This window comes from Otolemur garnettii, unplaced genomic scaffold (assembly GCF_000181295.1).
Source record: "Otolemur garnettii isolate 467f Iridium unplaced genomic scaffold, OtoGar3 scaffold00039, whole genome shotgun sequence".
In the NCBI taxonomy this organism is placed as follows: Eukaryota; Metazoa; Chordata; class Mammalia; order Primates; family Galagidae; genus Otolemur; species Otolemur garnettii.
The window spans coordinates 13,824,676-13,849,271 of record NW_003852434.1 but is presented as its reverse complement, the minus strand read 5'-3'; the positions used below and the strand labels follow the sequence as shown (position 1 = coordinate 13,849,271).

Sequence of the window (24,596 nt, the reverse complement as noted above, 5' to 3'; positions counted from 1 at the left end):
AAACCCCGGTGTTGCTGACCTCTGTTCTGATCTCCAGCCCACAGAACACTCCAGATGTCCCCAAGCACCTGCGCTAACATACCATTATCTGTCAAGGACAAATCTGAACTAAGGTTGATGATAAATGGGGACAAATTCATTTCTTATTCCTATATGAGTATTTTAAACCTTAGAAAACCTATCTTAGTTTTAAATTTATTTCCTTTATACTACTTTTTGAAGGGATGTTTAAAAACCTTTTCTGTATGACTAAATAAATAGTCTCATATTTTTGAGTATCATGGGATGTTACTTTTAAAAATTTAATGGTGGGTAGCAAACATAAAATCTTTGGATAGAGATTTTTAGTTTGGGCTTGTTTTCTTTATCAGTGTTTATAATGCTCAGTTATTATAATAATGACTAATATTTTTTGAGCATTTCTGAAACATATTTAAACTTCACAGCAGCCTTGTGAGGACTGTGGGTTGTTGTCCTTACCTTGCAGACACACCACACAGAGGCTGAGAGTGAACTGACTCGCCCAGAGTCACTCCGTGGAGCAGCTGAGCCAGGCCTGGGAACCCAGTGTGCCATCTTCTGACGTTCCTGGGACTGTGTCCTGTGTTTGGAGGCTGCCACCATGGTTTTAGATAGTTGGGTGTGCTTTTATTTTTCGTGTTTATTTGCTTTATCTTGTGCTTATTGTAATAATTGAAATAACAGGATCAGTATACATGGTTGTTTCTCAAGAATTTGTAGTTAAGTTGTGGTTATATTGGTCTCATACTGCATTTTCTTGGTAACTTTTAAATAGAACCAAAGGGACAAATTAAAAGAAAAATAGGTGTTTAAGTTTGTAAAACTTGTTGAGTTGGAACTAACTACAACTCTCTAACTTTGTTAATAACATTTCATTTATATATTCAAATAGCAAAAGCTCGACATTTTCCTTAGCTAAGTAGAGTATTTCTACATCTTTATTCCAGTTCTGCTACAAAACTCGGCGATGCCTCCATACGTAATGCAAGGCAAGGAGTGAAACGCACTTGCTGGGGACACGGAGGTTCCTTAGGAACTAATCATCTATTGAAAGGGGAAAAACTAGCCCTTTATCACTGTAACTTTGGCTAAACCGGTATTCAGCAAAAGTCTGTATTTGTTTCAGCAAAAATCAAAGTATTTGCTCCAACTGAAACAGGATAAACTTCTGGGACATTTCTTGTATGATTTTGGCCAAGGAGTTAATTTACAAATCAAGTAAAAATATTCTTACCTCGTTAAATGTTTCTTACCATCGCTATGCCTCATTTACCTTAGGGAGTCAGACAGGTCACTCTCAATGGAAACTAGTTGCTACACTCCTAATCCTGGAATAATTATGTAAAGGAAAGGGTTTTTTATTTCTACAAATCAACAAAAAATAATGACTCACTAATTATAGTGTAGGTTTCCTGGAATCGTGGAGACCGTAGTACTATAACAATAATGACTGATGCAGGAAAAATCAGTAATTTTAGTTCATTTATTTCTTTTAAACCCAAAATAAATAACTGGATAGTTAGAAGTTAAGTTGAATTGTTAAAATTGCCAAAAGGAGATTAAGAATCTTTATAAACAAGTATGGAAATGTAATTATACCTTGACTTTTAAAGGAAAGCAACTCTTTAGAACAATATACAACAACAATTTAAAACCTTGACTTGTAAAGAAAGCAACTTACTGAAAACAATATAGACACTGTAATTCCATAGAAGGAAGGTCACTTTTAGTAACTTAGCATCAGCACAGCTGTAGGTGATATAGTATTTGAATTGTTTTGTGAGGATTTATCTGTTACCTCAAGGTGTATTCAACTGCTTTTTCACAGGAACTCTTTTTCAGCAAGTTAAAGTATACAGAATAAGAGCCTTGATGACTTTTCTATCTTCATATGAGACTTTTTCTTTCTCCTTTCTCCTAATTAATGTGCCTTTTTCCAAGAATTGGCATTTCACACTCATCTAAAGTCAAACGCAAGCTCTGCTACCCACCCCTCCATTTAGTTGGTGTGTCTACTAACCCCTGAGCTTCGCCAGGCACTGGGAGAATAACAAATGTGCTTAAGTTTCTCCCCCCACGGAGCTTATAAGCTACTCTAAATGGTCACTAATTGAGTAACAATGTGTGCATGTAATGACCAATTTGAACACTGGTGAGAAAAAAGTGCAAGAGGCTACAGGTGGACATAGAAGGGGACTTGGTCTAGTGTCAGTGTTGGGGTAGCACAGAGCCCTCCAAGAGGAAGTGAACTTTCAGCTGGCACAGCTTTCCAAGAGTGTGTTGTAATAGGTTAAGAAAGACTTGGCAGTTTTGTTCTCCTTCTACCAGTTTTAAGAACACACCTTGCATGCATCTTGTGTGTTTATTGCAGTGCGTTTCCTCCAAGCAACACATCCCAAGTTCTCTGAGGACTGGGCTCTGTGGGTCATCTCACTACTCTCCATCATTCTCTCATACTCCTCGTAGGCTACATGGGAAGAGATTGTTTTGATACGATAAGAACTCTACCATGCAGACCCTTGATGTACTTGAGCAAAGGTCTCAAGATTTTCTGAGTCTACTTCTATGGATTTGGTTTGTTCTTTAAAATAAGAATTTGGCTTATTTTCATATTGTTTTGGTGGGGTGTTTTGTTTGTTTGTTTTAAATAGAATGATTTCCTACCTCAAAGAATTTTATTTTTTTAATTTACATGATTCATTTTCAGGTCTGTTCAGAATTTCATTCTCTGTATTTTTAGTTCTTCTGAATGAATACTAATGTATTGCCTTTGATTTGGTCTTTGCATTGCAAAGTATATTATAAGCGCCTATAAATTCTCCCAAAACAAAGATTGTAGGCAAGGTAACGGAGCTACCTAGTAAGTTCTTAGCAATGAACAGTTTGGTTTTTTTTCCATTCTCTCAATGCACTTATTCTTTCTTCTATACACTGAGGTCTGTACACTGACCTCACCTATCAGAGTGGACTCCAAGAGGTTTGGCTGAAAACACTATTTAATAACATAGCTTTTGTACTTTTTAGAAGACCAAAATTAGAAGTAACACTATTTAGTTTATAGACGTGACAGAACAATCTCTTGTTACTATTTGTTCCAGTTGTTGTTATGTGATTACTACACGTTTAAGGTTGGGCCTGTGGGATAAAATGCCACTCCCTGTTTGTGAGGGGTGGGGTCTCTGGTGAAGAGTGAAGTCATTCGTTACATTCATCACCACTATCTTTCCCATCTGCTGGGAAGTGGTGTGAACTCAAACCAGAAGCATGGGGGAGGGTCTTTGCTGTGGAGAGATAGAACCCTCTATTGGCTTTGTGGGAAGTGGGTCAGAGTGTCCAGTGATGTGCTTTCTTGTGAAGGAAAAGCAGGCAAGTTGTGGTGGATTTGTACAAGTTCCTGGAGTAGTTTGATTTCCAGTTACTTAGAATTACTTTTTGTAAATTTCAGGTTAATGTGAGCATAAAAATAACCAAATCATAATATCTGAATTTGTTAGAGTCCTTGTGCCCATTCAGTGGGACCACCCCAAACCCCCTCTGCCCCCCAGAATTGAAATGAGTTTTTCTCCTCTTAGGCTATAAATTAGATCATCTACTGCCTTCGTATTAGTATTGAGTACATTGGCTGTTTGCTTTTCCATTCTTGTGATACTTTTCTAAGAAGAAGTTGTTTCAACTCCATCTAGGATATTACAAAAAATGTGAAGTCTCCATCTTGTTTATGGTTGAATACTGTTCTATGGTATGCATACACCACAGTTTGTTACTCCATTCCTGGGTTGATGGGCATTTAGGTTGTTTCTGTGTCTTGGTGGTTGTAAATTGAGCTGCTGTAAACAATGTAGTGCATATGTCCTTATGATAAAATAATTTATTTTTCTTCTCGGTAGATGCCTAGTATTGGGATTGTGGGATCAAATGGGAGATCTAATTTGAATTCTTTGAGGGCTCTCCATACTTCTTTCCAAAGAGGTTATATTAGTCTGCAGTATAAAAGTGTTCCCTTCTCTCCATATCCACATCAGCATCTGTAGCTTTGAGATTTTGTGATGTGGGCCATTCTCACTGGGGTTAGGTGATATCTCAGGGTAGTTTTGATTTGTATTTCTCTGACAATCAGGGACATGAGCATCTTTTCATGTTTCTTGGCCATTTGTCTGTCTTCTTCAGAGAAGGTTCTTCTCATGTCTTTTGCTCAGTGATAGATGGGATGCTTTGCTCTTTTTTTAAAAAAAATTAATTTGACTTATCTGTAGATTCTAGTTCAACCCTTTGTGAAATTCATAATATGCAAATATCTTTTCCCATTCTGAAGGTTGTCTGTTTGCTTTGATTGTTGTGTCCTTAGCTTTGCAGAAGCTTTTTAGTTTAATTAAGTCCCATTTGTTTATTTTTGTGGCAATTGCCAGGGACTTCATCTTCATAAAATCTTTCCCCAGGCTGATATCTTCAAGAGTTTTTCCCACATTTCTTTCTAGGATTTTTATCATTTCATAACTTAAATTTAAATCTTTTATCCATCTTGAATCAATCTTTGCAAGTAGTGAAAGATGCAGGTCAAGTTTCAGTCTTTTACATGTGGCTATCTAGTTATCATAGCTCCACTTGTTGAATAGAGATTCTTTATCCCAGTGTACAGTTTTGTTGGGTTTATCAAAGATCAGATGGCTATAAGAGACTGGTTTCATCTTTGGTTTTCTATCAGTTCCATATGTCTATGTCTCCATTTTTATGGCAATACTGTGCTGTTTTGATCACTGAGGACTTGTAATATAACCTAAAGTTTAGTAGGGTGATGCGTCTAGCTTTGTTTTTATTACTAAGAATAGCCTTGACTATATGGGGGTTTTGCTAGTTCCTTTCGAAATGAAGAACTATCTTTTCCAACTATTCAAAGTATGATGCTGTTATTTTGATGGGAATTGCATTCAATCTGTAGATTGCTTTGGGTAGAATGGACATTTTAATAATGTAGATTCTTCCCAGCCAAGAGCATGTTATATTCTTCCACTTGTTAATGTCTTCTGCTATTTCTTTTCATAGGGTTTTGTAATTCTTTGTATTTCTAGATATTTTATTCTCTTTGAAGCTACCATGAAGGGAATTGTGTCTATGATTAGTTACTCAACTTGGCTGTTATTGGGGAATCCAGAGGCTACTGATCTGTGGGCATTGATTTTATATCCTAAGATGTTACTGTATTTCTTGATCACTTCCAGGATTCTTGTGGTTAAGTCTCTGGGATTCCTAAGATCATATCACCTAAGCTTGAGAGTTTGACTTCCTCTGCCCCTATTTGGATGCCTTTTATATCCTTCTTTTGCCTGATTGCCTTGGCTAGAACTTCCAGCACAATGTTGAGTGACAGTGGTGATGATAGTGGACATCCTTGTCTGTTTCCAGTTCTATGTGGAAAAGCTTTCAATTTCACTCTATTCATTATGATGTTAGCTGTGGGTTTGTCATAGATGGCTTCAATCAGTTTAAGAAATGTACCCCCCTCTGCCTATATTCTTAAGTGTTTTTGTTAGAAAAGGATGCTGAATTTTATCCAGTGCTTTTTCTGCATCTATTGAGAGGATCATATGGTCTTTGTTTTTGCTTCTTTTAATATGGTGAATTACATTTATGGACTTGTGTATGTTAAACCAGCCTTGCATCCTTGGGATGAAACTGACTTGATTGTGATGTATATATTTTTTAATATGTAGCTGTAATCTAGTGGCTAAGATTTGTTTAGTATTTTTACATCAGTATTCATTAGTGACATTGGTCTGGAGTTCTCCTTTTTAGTTGGGTCTGTTTACTGGTTTTAATATCAGGGTGATGTTTGCTTCATAGAATGTGTTGGGGAAGATTCCTTCCTTTTCCATGTTTTGGGATACTTTCTACAGTATGGATATCAGCTCTTCTTTGAAAGTTTGATAGAATTCTGGTGTGAAGCCATCTGGTCCAGGACATTTTTTTTGTTGGAAGACTTTTTATTGTTTCTTTAATCTCAGTGTTTGATAATTGGTCTGTTCAAGAAATCTATTTTTTCTTGGTTAAGTCTAGGGAAAGGGTGTGATCTAGGTATTGATCCATTTCCTTCACATTTTCAAATTTCTGGGCATAGAGTTTCTTGTAGTAGTCAGAGATAATCTCTTGTATCTCTGTGATATCTTATTTCCCCTTTTAATTTCCGATTGAGGTTATTAGAGATTTTACTTTTCTGTTTCTAGTTAATCTGGCCAAAAGTTTATCAATTTTATTTATTTATTTATAAATAAAAGAACCAACTTTGTGTTTCATTTTCTGAATGATTCTTTTGTTTTCAATTTCATTAATTTCTGACTTAATTTTGGTTATTTCTTCTGCTAGGTTTGGGATTAAATTGTTCTTCCTTTTCCATTTCCTTAAGATGATTCATTAGTTTGCTGATGTGCTTTCTTTCTGTCTTTTCAGATGTAGACATCTAATGAGATAAATTTCTCTTTTAAGATTGCTTTCAGCAGCTTAGAATTTTGCAAAAGCAGTGCCCCCATGTGCTCAACAGTTTTTTAATACAAATGTTTTTTCTCATGAGATCAGTAGTGATATTAATCAGTATAATTTTTAGTTGTACAATATGAAACATTTTTAATATCCAAAACTCAACGGAATGATATTTTCCAAATAAGTAATGTATGACATCACTATATCTATTCATAATGCTAAATAGAACAGTGTGTTTTAATATTACAGAGTAGGACTATTATAGAATTCACTGAGATGGATTCAAATCCCACAGTGTAACTAACCTTTAAGAATCTATGACTTGTCAAGTTTTTTGGTATAGAATCAAAGGACTATCTACAATTATCATAAGGGAGGAATGTTTTAATAGCCTCTTTTCTAACTGTGTGTGTGAGGCTGAATACACAAGCAGATTTAAGAATACAGCTTTCTTTTGTTAAGCTGAACATTGAAGATTTTCAAAATTGTAAGAAAATGCCTCTTATCTCAATTTTTTTTTGGTTTTGGAATATATAGTTATTTAAAATGTGGTATTTTAACATGTAATGGATTTACTATTTTTCAGAAGAATTATTTAAACAATTTATCAATTTTAATTGCTTGTGTGTTCAAACCAGTGGATATAAGCCACATAAAATTCTTCAGCGTTTTCAACAATTTTTAAGAATGTAAAGGACTTCTGAGTCCAAAAAGCTTGAGAACCACTAATTTGCATAATCACTCTCTTAACTTCATTTTTGTCCCTATTCAAATGTCATGTTAGAAAATCCTGTCTAAAAATAACAGCCCTTTATTTTTGTTTCAAATACTTATTACCAGTATATTATACTTCTACTTATTTATCTTTTTATTAGCTCTCTTCCCTATGAGAATATACCCTCCATTAGGGAAGGGAGTTTTGTTTTTCTTGCTCATTGCCTTATCCCAGCACCTACAACCTGGCATAAAGTAGCTATACAGCTAATATCTGTTTAAACAATGAAAATATTTTCCTATATGGATATTTTTCTACTATTAACACTTTAGCGGTTTTGTGAGCAATTATTTTTAATTTTGCCTGGCACCTTTGCTAATATTTTTGTGAGTCTCTGGTAAGTTTTTACACTCCCTAACACATCTAGTCAGCATATGCTGTTCTGTGTTTTTGTTTCCTCCTGCTTTCTCTGTACTACATACAGGCATGTGTGCATTTTGGGATAAGCTTCTATTATTCTGACCATGAAGTTTCCATTGCAGACATAGGGTGTGTATTCTACCCTAAATATGTTGGAGCCCTCAAGTTAGAGCTACATGGAGTGCTGTTCCCACATGGGAAAAATTTACCCTTCCTCATGGAAGGGGCACCAACATACTGTAGAATTTGGGGGTAAATGGTTCTTGCATTTTAAAGGAGCACCAACATACTGTAGAATTTGGGGGTAAATAGTTCTTGCATTTCTTTATGGCTTCCCCCTCTGCACAACCCCAAATTGGACTGCACAGGATCCTGATATAGAGACCAGCCTGAAGGATGAACAGGAAAGTCTACTCACACTCCTCTCTCCTCCAGTGATAAATATTATGTTGGATAAAGCCTATAATATGGATTTCTGTCATGCTCATTTTTCCATATCTGGGAGTACCCCTAGTAATGATTTTACAAAAATTAAGTGTAATATAAAACTTACAGAGGCAGTGGTGACAGCAGTGGTGAGAGGATGAACAGTTCGATGCCTTGAAAGATGATGACCATGGGGACCATGATCAGAATGAAGAAAACAATTCACAGAAAGATGGTGAGAAGGAGAAAATGGAAGAAGACAAGAATCAGAACAGCAGCAAAAGGAAGACTGTTGTCCCTGGACCAGGAGAGCACCCCCTGCAGTACAATGACACTTTCTGGTATTCCAGGAAAACCCCTAGCCGTCCTTCCAGCTGTGAACAGAATATCAAACAGATTGGCACCTTTGCCTCTGTGGAGCAGTTCTGGAGGTTTTATAGCCACATGGTACATCCTGGGGACCTGACAGTGACTTGCACAGTGACTTCCATCTCTTCAAAGAAGGAATTAAACCCATGTGGGAGGATGATGCAAATAAAAATGGTGACAAGTGGATTATTCCATTTCAAAAGGGCTTGGCCTTCTGTTGCTGGAGGAATCCCATCCTGGCTATGTTGGGGGAACAGTTCATGGTGGGAAAAGAGATCTGTGGGTCTGTGGTCTTTGTTCACTTTCAGGAGGACATTATTTTAATATGGAATAAGGCTGCCAGCGACCAAGCAACCACAGCCCAAATCCGGGATATGCTTTAGCAAGTGCTTAACCTACCTTCCAACACCATTATGGAACACAAAACTTGCACCAACAGCATCAAAATGCCAGGCAGCCTGGGCCCCCAAAGGTTCCTTTTTCAAAACCTCTGGAAGCCACGGTTGAATGTTCCATGACCCTCTCCTCTCTGGATGGCACCATCATTGATGCTGGCATCATCAGAGTCTCTTGTTTTATTCGCATGCTATCTGGAAGATCCTTCTGTCCTGGACAAGAGGAGTTGGAAGAGCATTTTATGTTTTAATAACAGGCTGGTACACAGCAGCTACAACATCAGCTGAGATCACTTAATAAATGGCACTAAACTAAAAAAAAAAACAAAAACAAACAAAAAAATAAACATCTTGCTGTTTCTGACATTTTCAATGGAGAAACCAAGTGTTTTGTAAATACAAGATACACCTGAACTGTAATGTGATCACTTACAGTGCACCAGCCTTTGTCTTCTAAATACATGGTAGGAAATGAAATGCTTTATATCCAGTGTTGGTTGTGTTCAGACTCCAGCTTTATCTCCTCAACAAACATCCTCTACTTCAGGGGTCCTCAAATTTTTTAAACAAGGAGCCAGTTCACTGTCCCTCAGACCATTGGAGGGTCAGACTGCGGGCCCCGGGAAAAGTCAGCTGCTAAGTAGGACAGGCAATGGCAGCAAAAACACCTGGCGGGCCTGATAAATGTCCTAGGTGGGCCGTAGTTTGAGGATGCCTGCTCTACTCTAACCATCTCAAACTCTCTTCAGTTGCCTTAAAGCTTCCAAGTTTATTGGAAGTCCATGCTTCATTTGCATACTCATTTTCCTCTGTTTAGAGGAACTTTTTTTTATCTCATTCACCTGATGGACTTCAAGGTTCTCCCAAGAATCACATAGACCTCTGAGAGCATCCCTCACTGCCAGGAGCTAGGCGAGGTGTCCCCCTTCCTAAGCCCCTCTGTGGAGCTCTTAGAACCATATTATGTTTTTTAATTTCTAAATGAAGAGAACTTTGCATAATCTGTTAATAAGTGCTTGTTATGTGGATGAGTGGACAGATGGATAACTATATTATTATGTTGGTAATGGTTAGTGAATATTTTATGAATAGTTATATATGAAGTGTTCTAATGGGTTAGATCAGTGTTTGTCAACCTTTTTTTATCTCATGGCACATTTAAACCTGTAGTTAAACTTCCACAGCACACTTAAATTATGTTAATTTAAAAAAGTAAAAATAGGACAGTGCCTGTGACTCTAACAATAGGATGCCAGCTCCATATACTGGAGGTGGTGGGTTTAAACCTGGCCCCAGCCAAAAACTGCAAAAAGAAAAAAAGTAAAAATACTTTGCATTGAACTTTCTTCGAAAATAATGATCTTTAAGAATTTTTGTGACACCCTAAAATGTTTTGTTTTGTTTCTGCCTTCTCTGTTGTGTTTCATTAGTCATTGTCTGTTTTTATGCCAGTGTCATACTGATTTGGTTACTATACCTTTATAGTATATTTTAAAGTCCGGTAATGTATACCTTCAGCTTTGTTGTTTTTGCTCAGAATTGCTTTGGCTTTTCAGAATCTTTTATGGTTTCATACAAATGTCAGGGTTTTTTAAAGTCTGTTTCTGTGGACTATGGCATTGGCATTTTGATAGAGATTGCATTTAACTTATAGTTTGCTTTAGGTAATATCACCATTTTAACAATATGAATTATTCTAATTATGAGCGTGAGATGTATTTCCATTTGTTTGTATCTTCAATTTCTTTCATCAGTGGTTTGCAGTTTTCCTTGTAAAGGCCTTTCCACTTGATTAAATGTATTCCTAGGTATTATTTTTGGAGCTATAGTAAATGAGATTGCCTTCTTGCTTTCCTTCTTAGCTACGGTTCTTGTATAGAAATGCTGATTTTCATATGTTTACTTCATATTCTGCAACTTTACAGAACTCATGAGTTCTAAGAGTTTTTTGCTAGACTCTAGGTTTTTATATGTATGAGATCATGCTGTCTTCAAACAGGGACAGTGTGACTTCCTCCTTCCCAGTTTGGATGCCCTTTATATCTTTCTCTTCCCAGTTTGGATGCCCTTTATATCTTTCTCTTGTTTAATCGTTCTGGCTAGGACTTCAAATGCTGAAGAAAGAATAGTGAGAGTGGGCATCCTTGTTTTGCTCCAGATCTCAGAGGAAATCCTTTCAGCTCATCCTGTTCGATAAGATGTTAATTAAGAGTTTATCATATATGGACTTTATCATATTGAGATATTTTCCTTCTATACCTAATTTATTAAGTTTTTATAATGATGGTATGTTGAATATAAATAATTTTTCTGCATCTGTTGAGATGATACGGTTTCTGTCCTTTATTCTATGGATATGATGTATGACATTTATTGATTGGCCCATCCATGTACCCCTGGTATAAATCTGATTAAATCATGGTGGATAATCTTTTTGATGTGTTGTTGAATTCGGTTTGCTAGTAGTTTGAGGGATTTTTGCATATATGGTCATTAGGGATACTGACTAGTACCTTTCTTTTTTATTTTCTTTTTTATTGTGTTGTGTCTTTTTCTGGTTTTGGTATCATTGATTTAGAATTGTCCCTACTTCAGTTTTATTTTTTTTTTAAATAGTTAGAAGAATTTGTATTCTTCTTTAGAGATTTGGTAGAATTCAGCAATAAAGCCATTAGGCTGTAGAATTTTCCTGGTTGGAAAACTTATTACTGATTCAATCTCTTCACTTGTTATAAATCTATTCAGGTTTTCTATTTCTTCGTGGTTTTATCTTGGTAGGTGGTATATGTCCAGGAATTTGTTTTCCCCGAGTTTTTTAATTTATTGGTGTATACTTCAGGGTAGCTTCTATAGTTGTTCATAGTAGTATCTAATTCTTTGTATTTCTGTGGTATCCATGTGATCTCTGCATTTTTTGTGTTTTTTCCTTAATTTCTATTTTATTGACTTGGGTCTTTTCCTTTGTTTTCCTTCTAAGTCTAGTTAAAAATTGTTGACTTTGTTTATCTTTTAAAAACTTTCACTCATCTTTTATGTTTTTAATCTCAATTTTGATTTCTGCTCTAATATATTGTTTTCTTATAATTTGGGGGGTTTTTTTTTTTCTAGTTTTTTGAGGTACATCATGAAGGTGTCTGAAACTTTTCTACTCTTTGTGGGAATTTATTGCTATAAACTTGCCCCTTAATACTGCCTTTTCTGAGTTCCATAAGTTTTTTTATGTTATGTTTCTATTTTCATTTTTTAAGGAACTTTAAAATTCTTAATTTCTTTCTTCATCCATTGGTCATTCCAGAGTTTATTTATAATTATCATATATTTGTATATTTTTAAATGTTCCTCTTGGTGCATAATTTTATTACTTTGCAGTCAGATAAGATACTTGATATGTTTTAGTTTTTTAAAAAAAATTGTTGAGACTTGTTTTGCATCCTAACATATGGTCTATCCTGAAGAATGTTTGATGTGCTGATGAAAAGAGTGTGTATTCTGCAGCTGTGTGGTGAAATGACCTATAAATTCTTAAGGTATGTTAGGTCCATTTGTTCTATGGGACAGTTTCCTGGTTGATTTTTAGTATAGATAACAGTGGACTGTTGAAGTCCCCAACTATTACTATATTGGGGTCTATCTTTCCCTGGGTATTTAATTATATTGCTTTATATATATGGATGTTCTGATGTTGAGTGCACATATATTTATAATTATAGTTTCTTTATTATATGTCTTTAAATAGAGAATTGAATCCATTTATATCCAAGGTCCTTGTAATGTGTGAAGACTTAGTTCTGTCATTTTATTGTGTTTTGGTTATATTGTAAATCTTTTTTCCTTCCTCTCATTGTTCATTTTTGCATGTGAGTGGTTTTCTGTATTGACAAGGTTTGATTTGTTTTTATCTCTCCTTTGTGTAATTGCCTGTACCAGTAAATTTTATAGTTTCATGTTTTCATTATGATTTTTCTTTGATGTAGGCCTTCTTAAGCATTTTTGAAGTCAGTTCAGTGATGATGAATTCTTTTAGTTTAGCTTTTGCTTGTTCTGAAATAATTTATTTCTCCTTCAATTCTGAAGGATAGCTTTGTGTGATATATTCTTGACAGTTTTTTCTTTCAGTAATTTTTATATATATCCTCCCATTTTCTGACCTGTAAGTTTTCTGCTGAAAAACTATTCTGTTAGCATAATAGGGATTCCTTTGTATGTGACTTGATACTTACCTTGGTGCTTTTAAAATTCTTTGTCTTTTACTTTTAACAATTTGATGATAATGTTCCTTAGACAAGCACTGTTTTGGTTAAATCTATATGGTTTTCTTTGAGTAGCTTGGACCTGGATATTCATCTCTCTCCCAAGACATATGAAGTTTTCTGCTATTATTTCTTTAAATATATTTTCCTCAGTCTTTTCTTTTCTTCGTAGAACACCCATAATGTAAATATTTGTTTGAGTAATGGTATCCTGTAAAGCTTGTAGAGCTTCTTTATCCTTTTTTCTTTTATTTATTTAAATTTTAATGTCTGCTTGTGTTATTTTAAAGGACTTGTCTTCAAGTTCAGTAATTCTTCTGCTTGGTCTAATCTGTTGATACTCTTAATTGTATTTTTTATTTTGTTCATTCTTCAGCTCTACAATTTCTAATTTTGGTTCTCTTTTAATAGCTATATCAATGTCTAGCTGTAGTTTCTTATTTTACTAAACTTTAAGATTTTTGTGTTCTTTTTTCTGGCATTTTATATATTTCCTTATGATCAGGGTCTATACTGGAAAATTGTTTTCTTTGGTGTCATATTTCCTTTTCCATGGTTGATATGTTTCTACACTGATTTCTAAGCATCTTGTGGAAAAAATTCCTTTTCTAATTATGAAGGAGGGTTCATAGTTTAAGACTTATTTGTATGAATGAGCCTTTGGGTGTCAGTTCAGTGGAATGCAGTAGCATTGGTTCTAAATGGATGTAGTTATGTAGTCTCTATAGTTTCTTCAGCTGTAATATACACAACATGCATTTGTGAATTTCTCAGTGGCCTAGGCTGACAGTTTGTGGTGATGATACTAGTACATTGCCATGTGTGGTCTTGCTGGACTGTTCCTCAGGTTGGGGGTCCATATGTGCATGTGGTGAGTCATCATCCTGGGGTCCAGCTCACATGGTTGGGGCCACTGGGTACTGGTCTGATTAGGAGTATGGGTATGCAGTGGTTGTCCAGGCTAAGGTGGACCTGCCTGGAGTGGACCTGCCTGGAATGGCCTCTGGAGCTATTTCTTTAGGCTGAATGAAGGTACACAGTTGCTCAATTGGCCTTGGGGTGTTTCCTGAGGATGGTCCACAGGGCTATTTCTCAGGCCTAGGATGTGGTCACATAGCTGGGGTGCATGTCTACTGGGAGTGGCCTTCTGGGTCACTGGCTTGGGATGTGGGTGCATAATTGCTTAGCTGGCCTGGGCGTGTGTCTGATAGGGGATCATAGGGCTATTTTTACAGTCCAGAATGTGGATATAGTGCTACATGGCTAGCTTAGCAGCTTGTCTGCTGAAGGCAGGCACAGAGAAGTTTCCTAAGCCTATGATATAACTTCACTGATGCTTAACTAGCTTGAGAGCATTTCTGTAGGGGGTAGCCCACATAGAGTTTCATAGTCTTGGGAGACAGGTGTGGAGCATGTCCACAAGAGGCAGCCTTTGGGGCTGTTTCCCAGACCTTAGAACATAGGTATACAGCTGCTCAGCTAGCCTGGGATCATGTCTACTAGGGGTGGCCCACAGAGCTATTTCATAGTAAGGCTTCTCATCCAGCTCAAAAGCATCCCCAATCAGGTGGCCTGCAAGTATGCTTCTCAGGACTCCTTGGTCACTGTGGGCATGAGTACCAGGGATAATCTATGGGGCTATTTTCAGATCTGGGAAGTAGACTTCTAGTCACTCAGAAAGGCTGCATGCCAGGGGCATGTCTGCATGGGGCTCAGGTGCTATGGGACTATTTCTTGGATCCTAATCATAAGCATGTGGCCATTCTGCTGGCCCAGAGGCATATTTCCCATTTTGGGGGAGAGTACACAGTGGTTTGTTTGGCTCAACAGTGTAGGTTTGCTCTGGGCAAGACTGCCTGACTGTTCCAGCAAGTGTAGCAGCAGGGCCAGAGGTCACAGCTGATTCTGGGCCCACCTCCATGCCCCTGCAGCTGTGACATTCAGTCACTCATGTAGCCTAAGATAATAAAAGATTAATATACAAGTGCTGAAGAAGTGTAGTGGGTACAAGAGAAAATTTAAAAATTGCATACAACTATGAGACAGTAGAACATTTTGAACTAAAAAACCCCAAATTGATGCCATGAAATTTCAAAACTTAGATGAATTTTTAAAATCTAGGTAACTTTTATTTTTGGACAGAGTCTTACATGTTGCCCAGGCTAATCTGGAACTCCCGGGCTCAAGTGATTCTCCTGCCTCAGCCCTCCAAGTAGCTGAGATTACAGGTGTGAGCCACCATGCCCAGCCCAAGTATTTTTAGTAAATTGGAGTGTGAGTTGATCCTTCAGATCACTAACAATTTGGCATGTTTGTCTATTCCTTGCTAATATATTCTATAAAACATCTTTTTCTAAAACAAATCAGTGCATTCTCCTCCATCTTCTGTCAGCACAGTGGGGGCTCTGGGACAGCATCGGTCATGTGTCACATTGCCACTCCCACCCAAGAACTAGTGTATTTCAAGTAACTTACATCTAGTATGTGCTTCTCCCTTATTCTATCCCCATGGTTTAAAAACAACTCAATGTTTTATATGGATATTAGTTTTCAAGGGTACATAATGTAGATAGACAAAGGAATGATTAGAATATTAGAAGAATACACATCCATCTAGGAAGAGAATGAGAATTATAATTAAGTTTGAGAGATACTTTATAATTCTAATATTTTAAGGGCAATTGATTTATAGTTTAATATTTTTAAGTATAAACTTATAAAAAAGACTTAAAGTAAATATGCCCAAGTGTTTATGTGGGTTGAGTTTGAGTAGTGGTAACATGAGATTTTCTCTTCCTTTTCAACCTTCTGTGTTATTTTTTTTGTTATTTGTATATCTTTTATGTTTTTTTGTTGTTGTTATTTACTATTCCAGAAACAGAAGAGTAAATTTGGCATTAATCCAGAAACAGAAGAGTAAATTTGGCATTAAGAATGAAAAATTCTAAGGGTACATGTGAAATTTACTAGGTGTAGAATATAAATGTCTTAACACAATAACTAAGAAAATGCTGTGAAGGCTATGTTAACAGTTAGATGAAAACATTTCATATTGTATATAAAACCAGCGCATTGTACTCCATGATTACATCAATGTACACAGCTATGATTTAATAATAAAAAAAGAATGAAGAATTCAAATGTACAATGACATGAAGGACTAATAAGAAACTTCCCATTTTATCATATATGAAAATATTGGGGATCCATTGGAAAATAAAGTCATTACATATGTATTATGTAATAATAGATATATGTGAATTTCTAACCAGTGTATTTCAATATTTTAGTTATGACCTGTAGTAACAAATATAGTATTTTGTACTACTGCTATGGAACAAACCATGCCAAAATTCAGCGGCTTACGACAGCTGTCATTATAACTCACAAGTGTGTGGTTTGTTGGGGGGAGACTGACATGCCAGGCTGGGCTCCCCTAATCTCAGACTGAATCATTCATGTGTTTGTGAGTCAGCTGGATAACTCACATGTCTGCTGCCTGCTGTGGGCTGTGCTCTAACCTGGGTCTGTGTGAAACGCTCTGTTTCCATGCGTGTCTCATGCTCATCCCAAGACCAGAATACAGACCCAGAGGTGACCTCTCTGCAGTGATGGTGGGAGTGCCAGAGGACAGGTGGAAATATACAAGACCCTTGAGGCTCAGAACTGGCATGCTGTCATATCTGTCTTATTACATTAACCAAATATTCTCCAATAGCCAGACTCAGATTCAAAGTGCAGAAATCCCACCTCTTTAATGGGAGGAATAGCAAAGTCTCATGGCAGGGAGTTTGAATTGGTTCGACAGGGGTCGTGGAATAAGGAAGCAGGGCCTTTAATGCAGTATGTAACACATTTTATAGAAAATATAGAAGGGCTATATTATCAATAAAGGGACTATATTATCAGTAAGGGGCTATATTATAAGTTTACTGGATATCAGTAAACAGTCCTGAGAAACTGGAGGACCATATGCAGAAGAACGAAACTGCATCCCTCACTCACCATTTACAAAAATTAACTCAAGATGGATTAAAGACTTAAATGTACAGCCTGAAACTATAAAAATTTTAGGAAAAAAACCTAGGAAAAACTTCTGGACATTGGCCTAGGCGAAGAATTTATGATTAAAGCCCTAAAGAAAATTGCAACAAAAACAAAAATAAACAAATGGCACTTAAACTACAAAGCGTTTGCATAGCAAAAGAAATATGTAGAGTGAATAGACGACCTATGGCATGGAAGAAAATATGCGTCCAACAGAGGACTGATACCAGATATGGGGAACTAAGACAACACGCCAAAGAGTGGGCTACAGGGCATGAACAGATGTTTTTCCAAAAATGTCCAACAACTATGTGAAAAAATGGTCAACATCACTAATCATCAGAGAAATGCAAATTAAAAAGGAGATAGCATTTTACACCAGAGTGGCCATTATTAAAAAGGCAAAAAACAATTGATAGTGAGTATTCAGAGAAAAGGGAAACCTTGTACACCATTGGTGGGAATGTAAATTAGTACAACCTCTGTGGGAAGAAGTATGGAGATTCCTCAAAGAACTAAAAACAGACCTATCATTTGGTCCAGCAATCTCAATTCCAGGTATCTACTCAAAGGAAAAAAAAATTATATAAAAAACTACTTGTACTCATGTTTATCTCGGCACTATTCACCGTAGCAAAGATACAATATTAACCTAAACTAGATAAATAAAATGTGAAATATGTGTGTGTGTGTGTGTGCACATGCACACCGTGGAATACTAAGCCATAAAAAGGAAGGAAATGTTTTCAGCAACTTGGATGAAACCAGAGGCCAGTATCTTAAGTAAAGTAACTCAATCAGAAAGTCAAATCAAATCTTGCATTTTCTCATTCATAAGTGGGAGCTAAAACATGGGTATGCATGGGCCTTCAGTGTGGCTTAATAGACATCAGAGATGTGGCAGGGGATGGGGGATGAATTTTACCTATTGGGTGCAGTGTATACTATTTGGGGGATGAGTGCACAGAAAGCCCAGACTTCACCACTGTGTAATAAGTCCATGTAACAAAACTGCCCTGCTCCCAGATCTATATAAAAACACAGGGACTGGACTGGTTTTCAGATTGAATTCTCAGAAACCTAAGGGACTTTGACTGATTGGGAAGCTCCCTTCCCCCTTCTCTTTTCAGCTAATATGTCTCTCCTTGCTTTGATCATTTTATACACTGAGCTGGGTTTAAGTGTTCAAAAATATTTGAACTCATTCTATTTGGCTTTAATACTCAGTGTTGCTTATTGCCCCTACTGACCTCCAAGCTCTTCCACACCCCAAATGCAAATGTTTGTGTGCAGAGAAAAAGGTTTGACTGGTGGGAGGAAGGAAGAGGAAGCATGCAGTTGAACCCTACATTAAGGTGACCAGATTTTAACATTGGTAAAGCGGGACACCATTGGGGGGGCGGGGCCTGACAACAATGCAAACTTTGATAAGCAGTTCTGTATAATCAGTTCTCAACAATTTTTTGCTATTATTAAAGTTTAACATTATAAAATTAACAAAAATAATATAAAATGCATATCCTGGCGAAATAGCCACATGGCAGCCGAAAACCATATATTCCCTTCCTGTTCTCCCGTGTTCCCTAGCTTATCCATTCTTTCCAAAAATCTGGGCTTTTTTAAAACTCCACAGGATGCAGGAGAAATTGTTAAAAATCAGGACTGTCCCGCCAAAAGCAGGACATCTGGTCACCTTACTCTGGGGGAGGGGCTACTTGTTTGTTCCAGACAGTTTGGCTCCTTCTGAGCTAATTGTCCTTGCCTCAAGCAAGGGAGGGAGCCAGTCCTGTCCTGATACCTTGCCCGGGAGGGAGTAGGGAGTTTACATTAGCCTTTTCATTTCCAAACGAAGTTACATTAACCTCTTCGTTCCCAAATGAAGTTACATTAACCTTTTCAGCAGCTGAAAACCATATATTCCCTTCCCATTCTCCTGCTGTCCCCTAGCTTGTTATGCATTCTTTCCAAAAATCGGGACTATTTAAAAACACCACAGGATGTGGGACAAATTGTTCAAAAGTGGGACGTCTGGTCACCTTACCCTATGTGTCCATGGGCTGTGCAGGAAAACGGTTCAAGGCAGAAGCTGATGGAATTATTAGATAATCCTGTGCATTTCTAAGTACAAAGGGATTCTATCACCTACATGATAAAACGTGGCACAGGGTAGGTCCTGCTGGCCATAAGCTGTGTTAGGAACCTGGCACCATTCTGGTGCTCTGAGGATTTGTAGCTGTGGGGCCATTCAGACAGAGTCCTTGACATTATTCTCACAACAGATGTCTCAGGCATACAGGTATCAGATAGGATTCAAACCAGGGAAAAGAGGAAGAACAAGACATACTCTGTGATTGCCGCCACTGGCCCACTGGTTTGTAAACAGTTCTTAAGGATTCCTAGAAATAACAGAAGGTTCCTCAGGAGAGGACGCTGAAGTACTCTTGTCACTAACACAGGCCCTATATTTAGTTAAGATGCGTTTAGCCATCAAATTACCTTCCACCAAGAAATAATGCTAAAGAAAGTTGTTCTAGTGTAGGAAGAAACTTACACATTCATATGAATTCCATTCCACTTACTCTCACTATTAATGTAGTAAGATGACTTCCAGCTAAAGGAGTGACCCGCCTGAATAAGCATCTCCATCCTGTTACTTTTATATCTGAATTAGAGTTCTAGTTCTGTTCCCAGCCTCACCTCTGACTCACCATTATGAAACTAAGAAATCATTTAGCGTCTCAGCACCTCAGAAATCTCTCTTCTGTGAATGAGGATAATGGGTAAACCTTTTCTTGCTTCACTGAATTGTTGTGAAGTTTAATTAGATAATGTTTACACAGCCCTTTGAACTCTACTAATTAAAGTGATGTATAAATACAGGGTTTTCTTTTATCAGGATGCCTTGACTGAGCTGTTGCACAAAGACTTACAGATGACTATGATAGGATCCACAGGGAAGGGATTACACTTTTTTAAATTTATGTGAACTCAATTCTGAGGTTGTCAAATAAACATATAAAAATACTTGGTTGGGGTTCTGATTGGTGAGAATAAGGGTATAACCTCACTTGAAGAGGGAAGGGCCACCTTTTCACATTAGGGAGCTCTTAGCTTCCCTGGGGTAGCCTAGCACTCTGTTCACATTAGATACTGCCATCTTTTTTAAATCCGACCTTTGTTCTGTACACTCTTGCTTAAATAACATTGGTGACATATTTGTCATATGTCTAAGGAATTATGAGACCAATTGCAGTTATCTGAGATATAACCCTTGAAATAGTGTGATTCTATGTCGATCATTCATTGGTTTGTCTATTAATCAAAGAGATTTTTACCCAGAACAGCAATCTTTTTACTAGATTTACTGATGAGAATATTTTACTCTACTATAATTATCTCAACTAATTTTAAAATTCTGCATTAATCACAAACATTTTCTTCTACCAGAAGTTCAGGGATGGATTAGTTTTGGGGAAAACAACATAACAAGCTTATCTCTATAAACCTGCTTTGGGCTTTAATACATATTTGTAAGACAGGATGTTTTTTAATGACATAAGTATATAAAAACTCGATTTCACGTTTCTGAATGACCCAGAATTTAGAGTTGATATGTCCTATTGGAAACCTTAGGAGTTCTGAAAACTACTAAATATCAAAAGGTGAATTTGCAATAGCCAAAGTTTCTGGAAAATGTAATAGCTAGTAACAGGCGTAATGTTTCTTATTATGTAGGTACATCAGGAATGTACCTGCTGATGGCCAAGCATAATATAAAGTCCTTTGAAATGTTAGAAACTTCAAATGCAGAGTCTGATTCATATCTTCTGAAACACATTCTCCCTCTAATCCTCACTGGCCTAGCAGTGGAATTACAGAAAAATTTAAAATTTTTTACATCCAGGTTAAAGACTTGTGAAAAGTGTGAAGCTTCCTTAGTGAACTCCTAGGGTGTGAAGGTGTGTTGTCATTTCCAGAAGATGGCTAATAAGTATAGATCACTTAGATCTAAAGAGATAATAAAGAAAACAAAATGCGTATCTAGAACGTGAAATGTGTAGCCCTAGGAGACATAAAGATCAAATAGAACGTGAGTTTGCCACTACAGAGAAGCCAGGGGCTTTGGAACCCGACGGTCCTGAAAATCTCTCTCTCTGCCCACTGGAGTTTTTCCTTTCTCTTTGTTTTTGACTAGGAGGATGATGTTTTAAGAATCCGTTCATACTCTGATAGTTGTAAGGTTAGCGGGTGGTTTAAGAGGATATTATATAAATTTAGAGGCTTAAAAAGATCAATCTGAAGCTGGGTAAGTTCAGCCCAATAATCCTTCCAGTATCTTCAGAATTTTACCCACAAAAACTCTGGCACCTCTGTGGAGTCTTCAGCTCCGGCCTGATTTGAACTCTAAGGTCATAGTTAAGTCTAAGTCAGTGTCCAAATTCGCTGCCACCTCGTATGCACAGGGTGTGGAAAGGGATTCTGAGAATGAGACCATCAGGTCACCACTAATGTCACAGTTCAGCTTCCAGAGTATCTAGCTGGCAGGTGCAGGGACACAGAGCGGACTGTGCTTCTGGGCTTGGACGGAGAAGGTCTGGGGATATTAGGGAAGACGACCATGTGCCTAGTCTGTTTTTTTTCCAAGGGAGGTGTTGAATGCGGACAGCACACTTTCCCGCCAACAAGGTAGTGCCTGTATCCACCAAAAGGCTGCCTGCAATAGTGTGAGAACTTTCTCTTGGTGCACTTGAGTGTGAAATGAGAAGTTGGGCATTTGATTTTTCTCTAAAGCACTTTCATTTTTATGCCTGTCAGCTCCTCTGTGTATGTGTGTGTTTCCCAGTGTTTCTTATGTTTACAGTAGCAAAAAATGTCTGTCTCTACCACGTGACTCCCTCTTCGGGTTTAATCATTAGTAATATCTAATTGTTTTCTCTGTGAGTCCCTTTCAATGCGTTCATCAGGGTGCTAGCGGTCTGCCAATGGGCTGTTTCCCATCTGGTTTTTCTTCTGTGTTAACACTTCTATTTCTGGCTTGAGATCATTCACAAAAAGTGAGCCTTTCAAAAGTGGGGCTTTGTCTGTGTCTGGATTTACTTCTCAGTGCTGTCAAAAGTCGCTAAGTAGCCTAACCCTGACCTCTGCCAGTGGATTGATCCTGTCTGCGCTTATAGGCTGGACTGAATCAGAGTGCAACCTGTGTTAACAGAAATGCTTTTGGGGACACCTTTCAAAGACATCCAAAATCTATAGCTTTCTAAATCTGACTTCTTATGCAGTTCAGCATCTTTGAAGCCTGTCTTTCCATTCAGTTCTTTTGCCTTTGAGCATAGGAACTAATAGATGTAGATATGATATTTTATGGACTACAGAATTCTGGAACTATTCCTAATTCCTTCGTAAACTCTAAGCTGGCTAGGTTTGGGGAAAATTTCAGTGATGGCTTTCAGCTCAGAATGAGACTAGGTCTTATCTAATCAAGAGTGAGGGTTTCTCTCTATTCTGAAGGGATTAGCTCTATGAGGTAGTCGCAGGTGGGGGATTCCTGGTCAGCCAGGAGGGCGAGGAGCCTGCAGAAAGCAGACAGAGAAGCAGGCTGGGAGGAAAGGGTGAGGACCACTAGGTTTATGTTGAGATTTGGAGGAATCTAAAAAAGATTGTGTATTTTACCATTTTTTGGTTTTTTTAGCCTTAGCCAAGAATCTTTTAAGGGAATGATTTTGGAATCTGAGTATTTTGGATATATTAAAAATGCAGGCTCTTGGGTATTTGAAATTTTATTCCTTTTGGTTCCTAGTTACGTCTCAAATGAGCACTTTTGTTCAAATCAAAAATCCTGAAAATGCTATCATAATTTCAAATTATCTTTGGTGAAATCATGTCATTTAGGAAGATAATAAGTAATAGAACGTGGGTTCTGGTATAAACTCGTCCACAGAGCAGGAGTCTGTCGGAGGAGGAGCAGTCTCAGGCTCAGACAGAGGCAGATCCCCAGGGTCTAGGAGTGGCCCGTGTGCCCTGGCGCAGCCCCTCAGCCTCATGGCTGGGTGGCTTCCAGCTGCAAGTGTGGCTAATCTGCAGTTCCTCGCAGTCGCAATGGGAGATTTCACAGCTAGGACTGAGCACATTGCCCCTAAGACTTGATAAACGGCCTAAGGAAGTTTTTCTGTAGAATTCCCCAAAGTTCAGAGTCTGAACTTGTGAGTTTCGAGGTCAGTTTGAGGAATGGGTTTGTCTGTTTATGCCCTTTTCCTTCCTCTGAACTTTTCTTTTTTAGAGATCACAGCAGATGAAGGGACAGGGGAAAACAGTGTCGTTGGTGGTAAGAGATACAACAAATGACAGGGGCAGTGAAAATTTATGTTGTTGGGGATAAAACTGTTTTCTAGGAAGGACAAATTTTTCAAATCTGATCAGATAAGCAAAAGATTTCTTAACAGGGCTCCTTATTTATAGAATACAAAATAAATTCAGTATATGGGGAGCTTCACTTAAAAGAAATCAGAGGTCAAACTCAACCAGAAACCTATGTGGTCAGAGAAAGAGCAGCGCCCTGTCCCTGCAGGAGGCCTGAGGTCTGGGAGTGCTCTTGCTCTCTAAGCTGAGGTCGTAGGTCACAGCCGGGAGAAGCTCTCGACTGGAACTTTACAGGTTCCCAACATCGTCAGGTGCGGGCGAGTCCATGGCTGCTGCCGCATGACGGGAAGGAGCAGGGGTGCGCAGGGCCAGCTCCGTCTCCGTCTCCTGGGAAGGTGGATTTTGTGCATCTTTCTGTCCCACATTCCATGTTCAGTGGAGCCACATTGGTAGCTTGAAGTAAGTCGTGTCAGGACTGTTTATACAACAGACTCATCAAATTCTACAAATCAGGTACTTTTCCCCAGGACAGCTAGTTTAGTAACATCTTGGGGTAGGATGGCAACATTGGGATATTTTTGTGATTTGGGAATTTATTTTCATATTGGGGTTGATTGGAATTGGGTAAGGATCGTAATATGAAAGTTTAGAAGTGGGGGACATGCCAATGAGAGGATTTGGAAATATCTTGGGTGGATTAAACAGCTGTTCTCAGTCCACTGGCAGCCAAAAGATCTGATGTTCATTAAGTGAGGTTTTTGGTAAGTTCCTGAGACAAAATTACTTTCAACTTTCTGAGCAAGAGTTTCCTGGTCTAAGAAAGTCATGTTGACGAAGACAGTGGGAAAGTAAAATCATATTAACATCTACAGTGAGCTATATGCGGGTAGATGGTTTTGTTTCTCACATGAAATGCCTATGTCTTCAAGGTGTATAAGAATTGAAGATTGGGACCAAGGAATTGTAACAGTAAGTAAAGCTCACAGGAAATGGTCCCTTGAAGTCATTCATTGTCAGCATTCATCAAAGGAAAATTCTGACCGTCTATCCTAATGGCATATGTCTTTTTTGACAAAATATTTAAACAGATTTTAATGCTGTTACATTATGTAAGAATTTATATTA

General features: G+C 37.7%; 1 protein-coding gene and 1 pseudogene across 2 annotated transcripts in view; both read left to right on the top strand.

Moving 5' to 3' along the window:
* LOC105887007 overlaps window positions 1-9,387 on the top strand; it is an 11,278-nt pseudogene extending 1,891 nt beyond the window's left edge.
* MTHFD2L (methylenetetrahydrofolate dehydrogenase (NADP+ dependent) 2 like) overlaps window positions 1-24,596 on the top strand; it is a 128,506-nt gene that overhangs the window by 82,165 nt on the left and 21,745 nt on the right. The window lies entirely within an intron of this gene.